General features: G+C 46.2%; 1 non-coding gene across 1 annotated transcript; it reads left to right on the forward strand.

Annotated features, from left to right (window-relative positions):
• The first annotated feature begins 13,565 nt into the window (after window positions 1-13,565).
• On the forward strand, window positions 13,566-13,672 carry LOC125596455. Its single transcript, XR_007331054.1, has one exon. It is a non-coding gene; the product is annotated as a small nucleolar RNA R71 (small nucleolar RNA).
• The last annotated feature ends 6,071 nt before the right edge of the window (window positions 13,673-19,743 follow it).

The raw sequence follows: 19,743 nt of genomic DNA on the forward strand, positions 1-19,743 counted from the left end.
CGTCTTAGGGTTTTAGAACTAGGAATCTCGCCGACAGCTCTTGTAGCCCAGGCTCTTACCTTGTTGTAACGCTCAAACGCGAATTCGGAATAAGATGTACTTTGCTCTCTTTTCGATTTCTTATACTTTATCGTTGTTATTCTCGTGTTCTGATTGCTTGACGTGTGGTATTAGCAGATATCCGGGACCTCTGGGAAATTAGGGTTTTCCTAGTTTCCTTATTTAAACAGAAATCGACAGTGCGAATTTCGGTTCCCACAGTTTGGCGCTAGAAGGAGGGGGGGTACGGATCAATCTAACCCGCAAAAGCCACATCACGCTCAGTCTGACAAGTCAAATGACGACACGGATAACGTGCAGACTCCTCTTAACGGAGGCAGTGGCACCGATCTCCACACTCCAGCAGCGGACGTATCCGCGGCCAACGCACCACCTATGAAAAAAGGTCGAAAGAACAGGACAGGCTCGTGAGCACCTTGACCAAACAGGTTGAAACCTTAACGGCAAGGACTCGAGCAATCCGTCCCCACAGAACCACTAAAGTCTATGGGAAAAGACTCGACTTCGCTACCCCATTCGATAGACCTGGAGTGGCACCCCATTCGATAGACCTGGAGTGGCACGGGAACGACCTTCGGGTCAAAACCCTAGCGAAAAATCTCCCGTCGAGAAAGGACCACCAAAAGTCCTCCGCCTCCCGCAAAGGATTCGGAGGATAACAAAGTTGAACATGTTGACCTGGATCCTAGCGATGTCTCCAACGATACCGATGAGGACGTCGACAGACATCCAAGAAGGACCAGAAGCCGATCTGCTCGGGAAAGCTCTCCATTCGACAAACCAATGACTGAAGAGGAGGAAATCCTCTATTGGAACGAACAAAAAGAGCTGGCTGAAAAGCAAACCGAGCTCACTCGCAGTAAATGCCGACATGCTCGGAAATCTGCTGACGAGACGGCGGATATCCGCGATCTTCGTGACTATATCACCAAGACTGCGGCAGCAGTAAGAGCCGTAAAGTCTCAAATCCATCACGCTACTAGCGCTGCCCCTGAGATCGACAGGCTGCTGGAAGGGGCTCGGAAGACCCCCTTCACCACTCGCATCTCAGATATGAGGGTGTCCGATCCGGGAAAAATCAAAGTACCAAAGTATGACGGTACGACCGATCCGAAGGCGCACCTTCAGGCTTTCCACATTACGATGGGAAGAGCGAGACTGAAGGATGGCGCAAAAGACGCCAACTATTGCCGCCTGTTCGTCGAGAATCTGGAAGGAGCAGCCCTCGAATGGTTCGCACGCCTTAAGCGAAACTCTATCGGGAGTTTCCGACAGCTCGCGTCGGAATTTCTCAAACAATACTCTATGTTCATAGATAGAGAAACTTCCGATGTCGATCTCTGGAGTCTATCCCAGAGGGAAGACGAACCCCTCCGCGAGTTCATCAGCCGATTTAAGCTGGGGATGTCCAGGGTCAGTGGGATAAGCGACAAAGTGGCCATCGACGCGCTCAGAAAGACGCTCTGGTACAAGTCAAAATTCAAAAAATGGATAAACCTTGACAAACCGCGGACGATCCAGGACGCCCTCCACAACGCAACGGACTACATCATAATCAAGGAAGAAACTAAAGGTTTATCGCAAAAACATAAGTCGGCAAGACCATCCTCGAAAGACGTAGATCCGAAAGCAAAAAGAAGAACTCTCGTAACGACAAGTATGTCCATGACGAGGGGGAAGATCTCCAAGGACCGCATAATTACGCGATCAATTTGGACCAAGGCCGAACCACGGGTAATACATGGACCCGCAATCAAGGATATGATGAAAACACCTTCTGCGAGTTCCACCAGTCCCGAGGACACTCCATGACTAACTGCAAAGTCTTGGGAGCAAGGCTGGCCGCGAAGCTACTCGCTGGAGAGCTCTCGGAAGTAACCAGCGTCAAAGATCTCATCCTTGATTCCGATCACCCTCCAAAAACAGACAGAAATCCGCCCGCTGAAAAATCCCTTCACTGAAACCAACCCGGGGATAAACGCGGCAGGAGGCCGGACGACAAGGGGAATGATAACAATCGTCGCAGAGTCAACATGATCACCGGAGGATCGCAATACTGCAACGATACTGTTTCGGCCATCAAGGCTTACCAGCGGAAGGCAGAGTCGAGTGTAAACTGGCCTACATGGTCTCCTCCTCGAGATGGCCAAATTTGCTCGATCACCTTCACAAAGGAGGAAGCTGGCGGCATCGATCAACCTCACTGCGATCCGCTCGTCATACGAGACCTAGAAGTCGGAAGGGTACTCATCGACAAGGGAAGCACGGTCAATATAATCTTCCGCGACACTCTCAATCGAATGAGCATCGAACTCGGAGAAGTAATTCCGACGCCGAAACCACTCACGGGTTTTTCAGGCAAAGTATCAATGACTCTCGGATCAATCCAGTTGCCAGTCATGGCCAAGGAGATCACGAAAATCGTCGAGTTCGCGGTAGTCCATCATCCCGCTATCTACAATGTGATCATGGGAACCCCATGGCTCAACGCCATGCAAGAAGTTCAGTCAACCTACCACCTGGGTCTCAAATTCCCATCCCCAAGCGGAGTCGCGGCTATCTGGGGATGACAAAAACAGTCGCGACGGAAGAGGAGGAAATCCTCTATTGGAACGAACAGGATGAGCTGGCTGAAAAGCAAACTGAGCTCACTCGCAGTAAATGCTGACAGGCTCGGAAATCTACTGACGAGACGTCGGATATCCGTGATCTTCGCGACTATATCACCAAGACTGCGGCAGAAGTAAGAGCCGTAAAATCTCAAATCCATCACGCTACTAGCGCTGCCCCTGAGATCGACAGGCTGCTAGAAGGCGCTCGGAAGACCCCCTTCACCACTCGCATCTCAGATATGAGGGTGTCCGATCCGGGAAAGATCAAAGTACCAAAGTATGACGGTACGACCGATCCAAAGGCGCACCTTCAGGCCTTCCACATTACGATGGGAAGAGCAAGACTAAAGGATGGCAAAAAAGACGCCGGCAATTGCCGCCTGTTCATCGAGAATCTGGAATGAGCGGCCCTCGAATGGTTCACACGCCTTAAGCGAAACTCTATCGGGAGTTTTCGACAACTCGCGTCAGAATTTCTCAAACAATACTCTATGTTCATAGATAGAGAAACTTCCGATGTCGATCTCTGGAGTCTATCCCAGAGGGAAGACGTTTCCCTTCGCGAATTCATCAGCCGATTCAAGCTGGTAATGTCCAGGGTCAGCGGATAAGCGACAAAGTGGCCATCGACACGCTCAGAAAGATGCTCTGGTACAAGTCGAAATTCAGAAAATGGGTAACCCTCGACAAACCGCAGACGATCCAGAATGCCCTCCACAAGGCAACGGACTACATCATAATCGAGGAAGAAACTAAAGTTTTATCGCAAAAACATAAGGCGGCAAGACCATCCTCGAAAGACGTAGATCCGAAAGCAAAAAAGAAGAATTCTCGTAACTACAAGTATGTCCATCACGAGGGAGAAGATCTCCAAGGAGCGCATAATTATGAGATCAATTCGGACCAAGCCTGAACCACGGGTAATACGTGGACTCGCAATCAAGGATATGATGAAAACACCTTCTGCGAGTTCCACCAGTTCTGAGGACACTCCACAACTAACTGCAAAGTATTGGGAGCAAGGCTGGCCGCAAAGCTACTCGCTGGAGAGCTCTCGGAAGTAACCAGCGTCCAAGATCTCATCCTTGATTCCGATCGCCCTCCAAAGACAGACAGAAATCCGCCCGCCAAAAAATCCCCTCAACGAAACCAGCCCGGGGATAAACGCGGAAGGAGGCCGGACGACAAGAGGAATGATAGCAATCATCGCAGAGTCAACATGATCATCGGGGGATCGAAATACTGCAACGATACTGTTTCGGCCATCAAGGCTAACCAGCGGAAGGCAATGTCGAGTGCAAACTGGCCTACCTGGTCTCCTCCTCGAGATGGCCAAAATTGCTCGATCACCTTCACAAAGGAGGAATCTGGCGGCATCGATCAACCTCACTGCAATCCGCTAGTCATCGATCTCGTCATACGAGACCTAGAAGTCGGAAGGGTACTCATCGACACGGGAAGCACGGTCAACGTAATCTTCCGCGACACTCTCAATCAAATGAGCATTAAACTCGGGGAAGTAATTCCGACGCCGAAACCACCCACGGGTTTTTCAGGCGAAGTATCGATGACTCTTGGATCAATCCAGTTGCCAGTCATGGCCAAGGAGATCACGAAAATCGTCGAGTTCGTGGTAGTCGATCATCCTGCTATATACAACGTGATCATGGGAACTCCATGGCTCAATGCCATGCAAGCAGTTCCGTCAACCTACCACCTGGGTCTCAAATCCCCAACCCCAAGCGGAGTCGCGGCTATCAGGGGATGCCAAAAACAGTCGCGGCTATGCTTCCTCACAGAGAACAAGTTAAGGCAAATCACGTCTTCTGCAACCGCAAATCGCAAACGCACGAAGATAGATCAATCTTCAGCCAAAAACGCAAACGCCTCGGACGTCAAAACTCAACACGAGTCCATAGCCGACGCTACAACTCAACCGGGACATCCGGAAAATAGCATTGACCCGGCCACGATCGTCAAGATCAAGGCGGTCAGCACGGCGACTACCGCCGAGTAAAAAACGCTCGCGGCATGAAACAGAACTACGCGATGGCTTGATCCTTGAAAGGGGTACGTAGGCAGCTCGTCGAAAGATGAGTTCAGCTATCCCCCTCTCTAAAAAGGGGGGGAGTGGGTGCGTATACTAGTATACTCCCACATAGGAAAAGATGCATTATTGTAATCTTCGAAATTCCAAAAACTTTTACTACAATTTACATTACTCCTTTTTATCGAAAACGCTTACGCTTCAGTTAACGCAAAAAATTTCAGGACACGCCTGGAAATGTTAAGACTCTTGTCAGCGGCCTCATCCGGCCCAAAATCGCAAAATAATCATCCTTCAACACTTAAAGATACACGTATAGTCCTCGAAACAACTGCGAGACGTCGCAAAGTTAAAATTCGAAGATGATACGAACAAATTTTCCGAACGCGACCACCAAAACCTTACACCCCATTCGTCGATTGTCCCCGGCGAACACGCCAGCCGTCTTAAACAAACGCAACTCGATCACTCTTTTGATCTTCAAAACGTCCAACGCAAGGACAAAAGCGCGCTACAACAAAAATCCGAAATTTTGGTTTAGCACTTCCAGTTGGCTTAAAAATTGTCTCTGAGAAGATGCTCGATTCGTACCATACAAGTCGTATAAGCTGAGAACCTATCGCGGACTTTAAATCGGTACGAGTCAGGAAGAAATCGCAACAGGAAAAACGATAGCCAGCTAGTCACCGCACAAACCTTAAACCGAAAGTAAACCTAGGTCTTGCCCTAAACCCATCGCATTGGTCTCAAACATCTCAAGACATGATATCTAAATGATACGAGATCTTAAACCATGTCTCTCCGTTCACATCTCAACGTTCCCAAAAAACGTAAGAATAAGTAATTTTCTACGAAAAGTCACGAACGAACCGACAGATTAAACATCTCATCGGAATTAAATATGAGACGACAACTAATATTTACTTCGAATCAACTTAGGAAATCCGAAATGAAACATCCATCATATATATAAAACCGCGTAAAGCGGTAGGGATTCAAAGCCACCAACGGCCAGTCCAGATAAACAATAAAACGGCCAAAACAGGCCCATACAATCTCTCGAAATAAAGGCCACATTCGGCCACAAACATAGAACGGATAGACAAGCACCTCTCAATGATCACTCCACCTCTCATGGTCCAAAGTAAAAGTCCCCGGACAACGAAGCGCCGAACGCATCCGCAGAACGATCCACTTCCTCGCCGCCATCGGGAAACCCGGTCGCAACCTCCTCAGTATCAGGGGAAACCGGGATGGAATCCCAGAACCCTTGGATCCTCCCGTCGATCGAGGGAATGAGCGTCTCAGCTAGAGCATGTTCGTTCATGCCGCTCTTCATCAAACTCATTTCCTTCTCGAAGACGTAGTCGTCGGCTCGTGTCCTCCAAAGACTTCTGACTGAACCACGGCACTCACAGAAATCGCCCACCGTGGTAAAGGCATCCTTGAGGTTCCCATACTCGACTTTGAACTGAGAGGCACGATTCTTCATTACCTCGACGATCTCCCTCTTGCCCTTCCTTTCCGCCTTGCGGATAGCCCTCGCATGGTCATGAGCGAGTTGCACGTCTCGCTGATACCACTCAAATTACCCTAAGGAGTGTTACTCTCATCAAAAGAGGTTCAGATGTAGTACTTAGGGATCGAATCCACAAGGAGCTAGGGAACAATTAAATCTAGTGTTTATTAATTTTAAAGGTTGTAAATGTTTAAATGAAATAGCAATAGTAACAAGCGAGTAAATAATAAATGTAACTTGGTTGGAAATGATATTAGATGCAGGGCCACTATTCAGGTGTTGGAGATTATAATACCTATAGATGCCTTACTGTTGCATGCATGATATATTAGAGCTCATTCGCTTAACTCAGTGATCAGCTGTCTCAACGGTTAGTATGCAGACAACGAGAGAGTGTCGATCGATGGTCTATTAAGACGTCGACCGATACACCTTTGCCAACGTCGATCGATTGTCAGTTGAGGACATCGATCGACGGGTTCTAGCCAGGCCTATGCGCGAGTATGATATGCCCTACTAAGATACTAAATTGGCGGTTAGCCCTCTCTAGCAGTCCTAATATGATAGATAGATGTCAGGATGGAATAACAAGGGTGCTTGAGTACGCAATCCTATGATCAAGTTATAGTTAGCAAGGCTAAAACAAGCAATGAATACAAATCTATCATGAATATCACAACAAGGCAGATCTGTAGTTTGGGGCTAATCCCACAAACCTATCTGAACCCTGGATCTAACAGTTGAACTACTCAGACATAGCAAAGCAATTCATAACAATAAAGGAATAGAAACTAATAGTATAGATGAAAAGAAATGGTAACAAGGAGTTCCAATCACAAGTGATCTTCTCTCCCAAATGAAACTTGTAACAAAACTAGGTCTAGAAAAAGCTCTCCTGCCGTCAAAACACTTAGGCAGTATATATTATACTAGGTTAAAAACTCGTCAGGGCATTTTGGTAATTTGGCTTGGCCTTGGTTTTTAAGTCTGCTGAATCCAAAATGTCGCGTCTGGTGTCTCGACATCGATCGATAGTACTTGTGTACATCGATCGATATTAATCTTCATCTGTCGAGGCATTTCCAAATATCGATCGTCAGCACTGATGCGCATCGATCGATTGTTCTTCCTCGCGTCGACCTCTAAGTGGTCAGCTCGGGTGAAATGTCCTTTAAGCTCCAAAATGCTCCAAAGTCATAGCTTTACTCCGAAATGCACATGAACCTGAAAACATACCTAGAAGAGTAGAAAACATAGATATATATATAGTAAAATACTTATATACCATGGATAAAAAAGGGTCAAATCCAAGGTATATCAACTCCCCCAGACTTACCCTTTTGCTTGTCCTCAAGCAAAACATACAGGCAGTCTCTCTGAAAGAGGTTTGAAAATATTTGGGACTTAAGATTTTAAAGCATAGAAATCTTTCCTCAACAATTTTGCAACCACATTAAAAAAGTCATAATCACAAAAGCACCCTATGCAATATCCTAGCTTAGCAACCATTTCTAACATAACACAACTCATCAATTCACGTCTGACATCCCCTCTACTGATTTCATTTCTTAGCATAAATATAAAGTGAATGCTTTACCTTGGGAGTATCGATCACAGGATGCAAGGATTTCAGACAGGTATCTGGAGCTGCAGGTAAAAGTTAGTTCCTAGTTTCTCTCTCTCTAAATTTCTCTCTTGAGTCAAAGTCTGCTTCCATTGCAGGATCAGTGACCAAGATTGGACAGGCTTCCATGAATCAAAACTTAATGGTGGTTGCCACCAAGTTCTGTTCACTTCTTTTTGACCTATATCCAAGAGTTCTTAGCGAACGCGAGCCTTGAAGATTGCCGCCTCCAAGTCCCGTTTCAAATTCTTTTATTTGAGTTTTTTATGAATCAAGCCATAATGGTTTTAGCCACCAAGTCCTGTTCAGACTCATCCTAATTAAACAATAGATCTTTTTTTTTTTTTTTTTTTGAATACACACTAACTAATCTAGGGTCGAAATTTAGAGAGAGAAAATGTGATAAATAATCTAAACCAGGCGTTACCTTCCAGACCTGTCTGAAGAATCCGATCCCATGTATACCAAGCCCCAAGACAAGCGGTTATGTCAGGTTTAGTGTTAGAAATCAGCTTTGGTTACTTCATACGGTTCAAGGCAAGTGTGTAGTTGATAGGTTGATCCGCTTTAGCATCTTTAGTGCTATCTGCAATCAGTAAATCTAAAATGGTGCTAAAGATTGGTTAGATATTCATGTTTAAATAAATATAAGATTATAGTCCCTATTTTCAATAGCTAACCATAATTTATTAAAATTCCTTTTTACATAAGAATAAAATAAATTATATCAGTAAATCTCCCCCCCCAGACTTAAGTTACGAGGAATAGTTCATGATGTACGAAATGTAACAAGTAAGGAAGATACATCTGACCGGATTAGATATCGATTGATGTGTAAGTGTTACATCGATCGTCGTGTGGTTGTCTATGTCAAGCGATGTCGACGTCTCGTCGTCGGTCGATATTCAGGTCCTCCTACTTGGGTCTCCTAAATCTGAAAGAAATAAAACAAAAGTAAATAAATGCTAGCTAATAAAATCTAAATAAAATACCTAATAGTGGGTTGCCTCCCACTCACCGCTTGGTTATAGTCATTTAGCTTGACTGTGGTAGTGATTGGCTATTGGGTGGAGAAACAGCTGCTTGTTGGAAAGCAAGCATCCACGTCATCTCTGCACATTATGGACCAAGATGCAATGAAACTTCTTGTGGCCTCATCATTTCTTAACCATTTGTCATCCATCTTCTCAAGTACATTGGAGATGTTCTGTAGCCTTTCTTGAACGTTGTCAATGCCGACCTGGTGCCAGCCTATGTTGTCATAGGCGTATTCTGAAAGTTCTGTCAGTTCCTTTTGCATTGACTCTACCGTCTTGTGTATCAGCTGCTCGCTGATTGGTGTAGACTCGGCGTCGATCGATGCGATTATGCGTTTGTTGGTCGTTCTCGGCGAGTTGCCATCGATCGATTTCGCTAGTGTCCTGTCGATCGATGCTGATATCTGGTGTTGAGCTGCGAGTTTCCTCTGAATGGCTTTGACTTCTTTCTGTAGCCATTCTGCGTGGCTGTCTAGTCCACTGATTTTGTTGTTGAATGGAAAGTAGATGTCATCGCAGCGTTTGTCAAGTCGTTCCTCCATGGTGTCTAGAGCAGTGTAGATCTTGGATGTGATCTTGTCAACCTCTGCTGCTGTGTAAGGAAGTAACTCCACAGGTTTCTTGCCATCGATCCAAGGTCCTCGTAGCCTGTCGATCGATGCTGATTTTGCCTGCAAAAAACTTTGATTAGTAATGTTCTCAATATCCTTTTGGGCATGAAGTAATTGACTAGACAATCTGTTTAAATCTATCATGACTGTTGATATAAAGCGGTCATGCATATCCTCGTAAGTCCTCAGCCTCTCATTCATTGCTGAGACTTTGGCGTCGAGCGATGTGAAGGTACACATGTCGATCGATGTGGCTGGTTGTTGGTCCTTCTTGCGAATGGTGTCCAGATCTTGCTGTAGTAGCTCGATTTTAGTGCTTAGCCAGTCCACGTTGTTGTTGAGAGGGCAGTAAACGTCGTTTATCCTCGTGTCGATGTATGAGACTTCCCATACATCTCTTTGTTGTGTTGAACATTGCGGTTCTGCAGGGATCTGAGCTGTAGGAAGACTGACGTCGATCGATGTTGCATATGGTGCATCGATCGATGTCGAGGTCATAGCTTCCTTCTCAAGTTGCTGACGTAAACTCTCAATTTCTGTCCTCATTTCTGCCATACTTCTGAAAAGCTCATTGTAGCCTCTATCCAAAGGCTGATGTGTATCTTCTACCAATGTTTTGAGCTCTTCTCCCAGTTTCTCCTGAGCTCCACAAATACCAAACACCATCTCATCGATTTCATCTTTGGTGTAGAGTTCTGGTGCCAGTCTTGTGAGTGTGAAGGAAGTGGCATGTTCTGGAAGACAGATGTGGCTCTCTTCAAAAATAGATGCTCTTTCCAGTAATTTCCTGATGTCGTCCTTTATGACAGGTATCATCTCACCAGCTACGCCTCGTGCGTGTCCACACTCATCTCTGTAGACTCCATACTCGTCCCTTTGTTCCCAAGTGAACATTCTGGCTCTGTACATGTCAAAAGCGCGGTTCCCACATTCATACCGTCTGTCGATCGACGTTGGTTCATCTTTATCGATCGACGTTGGTGTTACCCTGTCGATCGATGTCTCCAATGTACCGTCGATCGATGCTTGCCCTTTTGGTTGGCGTGATAGATCTGGATTGATCTCTATTGTGGTGACTCCTACGTGGTTGTTAGGATCTGTTTGAATGACGTCTGGAGTGCCACATTGCTGTGAGAATAGGTTGTCGGGTCCATTGGATACTTGAAGGATGTCTGCTATGTCCTCTCTGGACACTTGTAAAATCCTTCCATCCATTGCACGTGCGCTGCCATCTGGGTCCCTGAAAATACCAAATTCATCAGGTGTTAGAAAACCGTAATCAATGTTTGCATTATCATTTAATTTAGAAATAGAAAGATTAGGGTTTAGAGTAGTATCGATCGATGTAGATACAGTTGCATCGATCGATGGCAGAGTAATTTCTGCAGAACTTGTATTCTTGAGATGATTGCTCTTCATGGATTTTTCTGTTGATGTAGAAGGAAGAGTGTTCATCTTTTTTGCTTGTGTGTTTGCTCTAATGTGTGTAGGTGGTTTCGGGGGTGCAAAACGATTTATATAGGTATCTTTAAACCTAGTTGGGGAGGGAATATTCTCCTGCTCCTGAATTTTTGCTGCGGCGCGAATATCGATCGATGTTCCAGTACGTGTGTCGATCGATGTGAGCGGTTGTTTTGCTGGACGAGGGTGGGTATCGACCGATGTGGAGTGCACAGCATCGAATGATGTTGGAAACGTGTTGGTGAACTTATGTGTTTCAAGTGTTTCATCCTGCAAAGACATTTCTATTGCACGTTCTTTCCAATAATCCTCATCGTGTTCCTCTGTATGTTCCTCATTAGGTGAAGTAATTACAGTGTCAACTGCAAAACTTTCATGGAAACCACTGTCTGCCCAACTGCCTATGGAATAATCATTCTGTCCTCTCTTGCTTGGAGGTTGGAAGGCAAAGTGTTGGTAACAATGATTAGGCAAAGAGAAATGGTCAACTGGGTGCATTACGTCGAGTGACGTGTTGTTGCGGTCATCGGTCACCGTTGACTAATTAGAATCGAACGATGGAAAGGTTGGGGGTGTCGATCGATTCCGAGTACTCTGTTTCGTACTCTGATTCATACTCTGCTCCACAATGGCATGCGCCAATGAAGCCAAGTTCTTTCCCGTAATCCACAAAATTAATGACCTTTCTCTTAGGTCGGATGGGGTCGTAGTGGATGTTTGGGTCTATGAGCGTTAGACACAATTTATTTTTGTTCATGTCACATACGGCTCCTACTGTAGCTAGGAAAGATCTTCCAAGCAGAAGTGAAGAGTTCCAGTTAAGCTCGATGTCTATGACATGAAAATCTACAGGGACAAGGGCATTACCAATCTGGACCTCCAGATCTCTTATGATTCCTCCTGATTGTTTCTCTGAAAGATCCACGAAGGTGAAGGATTCTGTTGAAGGTTTGATGGTCAAACCAAGCTGGTCTGCCATGATCCTAGGGAGGATACTAACTGATGCTCCTGTGTCACACATTGAATGGGGAAATTCAACACCATTGACTATGCATGGTATTGCAAACTTCCCAGGATCACTCTTCTTTGTCAATGTGATCATGTGTTTCATCTTCTCTCTTGTTTGATGAAACATTCTCCTAATGTCCTCCTCAGTTACCTTTGTTTCTCTGAAGAACATCCACAACCGGTGTGTGAAGTAAGCTTCATCAAAAGGTTTTTCGATTGGGATTCTGAGTACTCGTTTAGTGAAACCATCCATCTTCTTATCGTTAGCTTCCCTCTTAAGGTTTTTAGGAATCTTCTCCTTTCTTTTCCTTAACCTTCTCCCTTCAGCTTCTTGTTCTTCTTGAACTGATTCTGGTGAACTATTTAAAGGGTTGGGTTTTGGTTCGGGTCGGTTAGCTAATGGTTTAGGTGGTGGTCTGAGTGCGTTGATGTAATCATTATCGATTGAGAGTAACCGCACTCGGTATGTCAGAGGTGCCTGTCGATCGATGGGAGGTGTGTTGTGACGATCGATGTCAGACTCACTCTGTCGATCGATGGTTGGCTCAACCGATCGATCGATTTTATCATAGAAAGGGGAGGGTGAGTGAGGATACTTAGCTGCGAATTCTTCATGAGTTAGAATTCGAACTGCATTGCAATCAGTCGATTTGGCAGATGACATCGATCGATGACTGGGGTAATCCGTCCATCGATCGATGACTGGAGTAATCCGTCCATCGATCTTCATCATGGTCTGTTGATCGATGCGAGTTCATCAACATCGGTCGACACCATTGGGATCCGCCGAAACTCATGGAGCTTTCGATTTTGAAGTCTCCTTCCTCAAGCTTTTCATTTCTCACCACTTGCCAGAAATCATCATCTATGATGGCATTTACGTGGTGTTTCCCTTTGTCGGCTCCTGCCTCTCTAGCAAAAGCTTCTTGCCTCTTTATAGTCTCGCCAGTCTGAATTACTTGGGTTTCAAGTTTTCTCACCTGAGTCCCTAAGGTCTCGATTTTGGTGTTCAGATTGTTGTAGGCGGAGTCTATCTTACCGTTGAAATCCACGGTGATTTGTTGGTGTCCCAACAGTACTCGATCAAGCATCTCTTCGATCTTGCTTTCCTGAGTCTGGGGTGCTGGATTTTGGTAGTAAGAGTTCGAGTAGCTTTTGCTGTTGTTAAAGGGTTTTTGAAATTGTGAACTTTGGTTACTTCTTTGGCCATTTCCAAAGAAGTTTCTGTTTCCGCCCTGGTTTCCAAATTTCTGGATTCTGGTACCTCCGATGTAATTCACATTTTCTTCTCCTTCCGTATCTGCTACTTCTCCTTCAGCTGAACAGACTTGCTTCTTAAGAAGCTCGTGCACCACATCTAACTTAGCTCTTACTTTGTCCATCCGTTCCTTCCCGATAGAGGCTACAGACTTCTTCCGTTCAGAGTCAGTGTTTTTGGTGCTGCTGCTGTTAGCAAGGTTTTCGATAAGTCTCACAGCTTCTAACGGATTCCGAGTAGTGAAGTTTCCTTCACTCGCCGTATCAGGGCCATTTGATACTGTAAGGCGAGACCTCGGAAGAAAGTGCTTAGCAGTTGCACTTCGTTAAATCTGTGGTGTGGACAGTCTCGCTGGAAGAACCTAAATCTAATCCACGCATCTTTGAAGGACTCTCCAGCCTTCTGCGAGAATGTGGAGATTTTGTTCCGAAGTTCTTCAGCGCGCGCCTCATCGAAGAAGTTTTGTAAGAAACCATTCTTGATGTCGCTCCAGGATGTTAAAGATCCTGTGGGTTGCTGCCTAAGCCAGTGCATCGCTTCTCCATTCAGCGTGTATCTGAAGAGCTTGCACAGCAAGTAATCTTCGGGGACTCCTTCCATCCGAATAGCAGCGATTAGATCCTCGAACCGTTCCAAATAGTCCATAGGATGCTCGTGCGGTAACCCAGAGTAGAGTATCTGCGACACGAGAGTGTAGTATTGAGGCTTCAGCTCGAAATTCTGCTTCTGGATCTCTGGAAGTCGAATAGCTGATCTGTTGGAATAGTACTCATCTGGGCGATTATAGTCGGCCAGTGGTTTCGATCGAGTGTCCTCGTCTACAGGTTGAGCAGCTCCTGTAGTATCAGCATCAGGGATTACAGTTCCCTGAGCATCTATTTTCTGACCTGTTGCATTACGCAGATGACCGGCCTGGTCATACAGGTTTTCGTTCTCGTCCTGAGTTAGAATAATAATGTTTACCATTTTTGACGACACGGTATCGATCGATGTACGCGGTGTATTATCAATCGTTGTCGAACGATTGGGATCGATCGACGATGATGGTCTGGTATCGGTCGACGGTTGGTTGTGCGTATTGATCGACGACAAAGTTGTTGCGTCGAGCGATGTGGAATGTTGACCTCTACGGATTGTGCATTCCAAATGAGCAGGATCGTCTGAGAACAGCAAGTCTTTCTCCTTGTTGCTTGTGGTACCGCTGGGCATGCACATGAAAAGACAAGAAAAAGATTATTAGAAAGGGGGTAGAAAAAAGAATAAGAATCAATAAAACTTAATCTAATGGCGATCAAAGCTCCCCGGCAACGCGCCAAATTTGATACCACACAAATTACCCTAAGGAGTGTTACTCTCATCAAAAGAGGTTCAGATGTAGTACTTAGGGATCGATTCCACAAGGAGCTAGGGAACAATTAAATCCAGTGTTTATTAATTCTAAAGGTTGTAAATGTTTAAATGAAATAGCAATAGTAACAAGCAAGTAAATAATAAATGTAACTTGGTTGGAAATGATATTAGATGCAGGGCCACTATTCAGGTGCTGGAGATTATAATACCTATAGATGCCTAACTGTTGCATGCATGATATATTAGAGCTCATTCGCTTAACTCAGTGATCAGCTGTCGCATGTACCACTGGTTAACAGACTAGATCTCGTGTCTCAACGGTTAGTCTGCAGACAACGAGTGAGTGTCGATCGATGGTCTATTAAGACGTCGACCGATACACCTTTGCCAACGTCGATCGATTGTCAGTCGAGGACATCGATCGACGGGTTCTAGCCAGGCCTATGCGCGAGTATGATATGCCCTACTAAGATACTAAATTGGCGGTTAGCCCTCTCTAGCAGTCCTAATATGATAGATTGATGTCAGGATGGGATAACAAGGGTGCTTGAGTATGCAATCCTATGATCAAGTTCTAGTTAGCAAGGCTAAAAGAAGCAATGAATACAAATCTATCATGAATATCACAACGAGGCAGATCTATAGTTTGGGGCTAATCCCACAAACCTATCTAAACCCTGGATCTAACAGTTGAACTACTCAGACATAGCAAAATAATTCGTAACAATAAAGGAATAGAAACTCATAGTATAGATGAAAAGAAATGGAAACAAGGAGTTCCAATCACAAGTGAATTTCTCTCCCAAGTGAAACTTGTAACAAAACTAGGTCTAGAAAAAGCTCTCCTGCCGTCAAAACACTTAGGCAGTATATATTCTACTTGGTTTTTAAGTCTGCTGAATCCAAAATGTCGCGTCTGGTATCTCGACATCGATCGATCGTACTTGTGTACATCGATCGATATTAATCTTCATCTGTCGAGGCATTTCCTAATATCGATCGTCAGCACTGATGCGCATCGATCAATTGTTCTTCCTCTCGTCGACCTCTAAGTGGTCAGCTCGGGTGAAATGTTCTTTAAGCTCCAAAATGCTCCAAAGTCATAGCTTTACTCTGAAATGCACCTGAACCTGAAAACATACCTAGAAGTGTAGAAAACATAGAAATATATATTATAAAATACTTATATACCATGGATAATAATGGGTCAAATCCAAGGTATATCACTCGCTCTAACATCTCGCCTTGCAGGCGAGCAAGATCTCGCTCCGCTTTCTCCGCCTTGAAGCGATAGACCATGGCTTCCCTATGGCTCGCCTCAATGGCCGAGCCAAGCAAGTTGAGGCCCTGCGAAACCGGTTAACACATTACGAGTGAAAAAAGAAAACGCCTAGACAATCGCCAAAATTTTCGAAAAAAATCTAACCCCGTTGATAATGCGAGACCCTTCCGCAACGACCTTCGGCCTCCCTGATTCATTCGTAGGCGCAGGAGCATCCAAGCCCGAGGGTAGACCAGCGAAGAAATCATCGAAGTCTGGGATAGGAACCTCGCTAGAACCGCTTCCGTCGCCATAAGCAAGGTCTGGATCCCATCCCGGAAGCATAAAATCATCCATCAAAAACTCTATGTCACCAAGATCGATATACTTCCCCTTTGAAGAGTTCCACCCCGTCGCAGCGGTGGGGGCAGCATCGGGACTCTGATCGTCGGGCTCGGAGTCGTTCCCATTTTCTGCAGGATCAGGACACACAAACCTTAGCGCCTTCCGAACTCGTTTCGGCGTAAAAGAAGTCCAGAAAAATGGACCATTCCTAAGAAGATCCCTCACTTTAATGATATCCTCGGGGAACGGGGCAAGCGGGTTGATGAAGGGACGATCATTTGGCAACCTCCGGAGCAGTGGGATACAACTCTCTTCGACAGACGCAGCGTCTATACGAACAAAGAAGAAAAATTTCTTCCACGAGTTGAAGTTGGAGATGAACCTCTTAACCACCGACATGAAGCTCCGAGGGACCAGCCTTTACTTGTCCTTATCCTTAACGAGTTGTAGCCTCAAAAGCGCTTCACAGTGATCAACGAAAAGTCAGAGACCATGCTCGTAGCTCAGGATCAGGATTCTAATAAGGTGCTGAATGGCAAGGGGATTCAGCTGGCTTATCGCCACCTCGAAACTGTCCAACACTCGGACGACAATTTCGGGAATCGGGAACCAGAAGCGACAACGCACTACGAACGCTTCGTAGCAAGTAAAATAACCCTTCGGGGGGTTATCAGCGCGTTCCCCTCGACGAGGAACCCGGAACTCCACCGTGCTCGGAATGCGGTAGAACGACCGCATGATCTCGAGGAACTCGTCGGTCCTCCTGCTTGGTGCCCCTTCCTCGACTGCACGATGGGTCAGGTCCGGGAATGACTTCTCTTTGGGAGGAGTCATCGAACCGTAATGCGCAACCCACCATGCCTCATTCTCGGCGGGATCTACCGAATGAGGCACAAACTCTATCTTCGAAACAAGGAGCTCTTCATGAGCACTTGCGGACGAAGACCCTTTCCTCGCAATCTTTTTCTTACTCGACATTTTATACTCCTGTTTTGGGAAAATAGAAGGAAAGAATAGAGAGAAAGAAAGAAAGTTTTCTTAAGGGAAATCTTTGAGAAAACAAGAAAGTGAAAAAATTGTGAAGAAGTTACCTCCCTTCTTATAGGCATGAGGAATTACTATTTACTTGCAGATTTTCGGACACAAACTTCGCCCAAATACACCAATCTCGTCCGAACTCGCCATACCGCGCGTTAGAATCTCGCTGGAAATCCACGATTCTAACGGGCTGGGGGCCAACTGTTGGGGTCAAAAAACGGTCACGACGAAGTTAACGTCCAAATCTCCACAATATATAAGTATGACTCTCCGCAACATAGCTTTTCGAGATAAAGTTTCATCTCGAACTTCATTTAGATCAAACATAAACCATCGGAAACGTACCCAAACTAAGTACGGATAAGTTCAAGTATGATAATCGGAAAACAGACAAACCAAGCTCGGTCATTGCGCAACTACCGCACATGCACGCTGTTTGGTCGCTACGTAGCGACTGGGCTCAAGCCAAAGCTCGGTCGCTACATAGCGGCCGAGCTCTTCTGAAACGTCGATACGACACCAGTCCATGCATTCTCGTCAAACCTTCGATGCTATCTCCCGAAGACCGTTGCAAACTCGGTTCATGTTTTCCGCTATTCTAAATCATCGATCAAACTTTGCGGATTAAAATCCCGGAAAGTTCGTTCTTAATCGAAAGAAGTCGCAGTAAACGCTTCGAGTCGGAAGATGGCCCAAAGGGACCTAAAACACGACTCGAGGCCCACCCTACGATCTCTTAACCAATAGCCCATAAACCGTAGCACGGTTTACGCTTGGCGCGCACGGAAGGATAAATGTCAAGTTTCCGCGGATAAATACGAAATTTTGAGGATAATTACAAAGATCAGAAAAAATGGAATATCTCCATTTTATGCTATGATGGCTTAAGGGCAGAAGAGTAAATGCATAAACCGACCTTGGAGCGAGTATATAAAGAGTCTTAGGCGAGAGGCATGGAAGAGAACTTTTTCAGAGCAAACTTAGCACTTAGAGCAATTTAGGCAACTTTCCGTTTTTGTTATTTCGAGCTGCTACTCAACTAGGTTACTGCCGTCTTAGGGTTTTAGAACTAGGAATCTCGCCGACAGCTCTCGTAGCCCAATCTCTTACCTTGTTGTAACGCTCAAACGCGGATTCGGAAGAAGATCTATTTTGCTATCTTTTCGATTTCTTATATTTTATCGTTGTCATTCTCGTGTTCTGATTGCTGGACGTGTGGTATTAGCAGATATCCGGGACCTCTGGGAAATTAGGGTTTTCCTAGTTTCCTTATTTAAACGGAAATCAACAGTGTGAATTTCGGTTCCCACAAACATGCTGATATGTGTACTGGTGGACAGCCACGGACGTCCTGTGTGTGCTGACGGACACATACGGACACACACGGAGAGCCACGGACATCCTGTGTGTGCTGGCGGACACTCATGGACGTCCTGTGTGTACTGAACAGACAGCCCACGTGGGCCAAAATCACCCGAACAGTCCACGGGAAGGGTCAGTGTGCTGAGTCCAAGGACCAACGTGCTGATATGTGTATCGATGGACAACCACAAACGTCCTGTGTGTGCTGACGGACACACACGGACAGCCACGGACGTCCTGTGTGTGCTGATGGACACACACGGACAGCCACGGACGTCCTGTGTGTGCTGACGGACACACACAGACGTCATGTGTGTGCTGACGGACACACACAAACATTCTGTGTGTGCTGACGGACACCCACGGACGTCCTGTGTGTACTGAACAGACAGCCCACGTGGGCCAAAATCACTCGAACAGTCCACGGGAAGGGCCCGGGTGCTGAGTCCAAGGACCAGCGTGCTGATATGTGTACTGATGGACAGCCACGGACTTCCGGTGTGTGCTGACGGACACACACGGACAGCCACAGACGTCCTGTGTGTGCTGACGAACAGCCACGGACGTCCTGTTTGTGCTGGCGGACACCCACGGACGTCCTGTGTGTACTGAACAGACAGCCCACGTGGGCCAAAACCACCCGAACAGTCGACGGGAAGGGCCAGCGTGCTGAGTCCAAGGACCAGCGTGCTGATATGTGTACTGATGGACAGCCACAGACGTCCTGTGTGTGCTGACGGACACACACGGACAGTCAGGGACGTCCTGTGTGTACTGACGGACACACACGGACAGTCACGGACGTCATGTGTGTGCTGACAGACACCCACGGACGTCCTGTGTGTATTGAACAGACAGCCCACGTGGGCCAAAATTCACCCAAACAGTCCACGGGAAAGGCCAGCGTGCTGAGTCCAAGGACCAACGTGCTAATCTGTGTACTGATGGACAGCCACGGTCGTCCTGTGTCTGCTGATGGACACAGACAGACACACACGGAGAGCCACAGACGTCCTCTGTGTGCTGGCGGACACCCACAGACGTCCTGTGTGTACTGAACAGACAGCCCACGTGGGCCAAAATCACCCGAACAGTCCACGGGAAGGGTCAGCGTGCTGAGTCCAAGGACCAACGTGCTGATATGTGTACT

Source organism: Brassica napus, unplaced genomic scaffold (assembly GCF_020379485.1).
Source record: "Brassica napus cultivar Da-Ae unplaced genomic scaffold, Da-Ae ScsIHWf_1216;HRSCAF=1740, whole genome shotgun sequence".
In the NCBI taxonomy this organism is placed as follows: Eukaryota; Viridiplantae; Streptophyta; class Magnoliopsida; order Brassicales; family Brassicaceae; genus Brassica; species Brassica napus.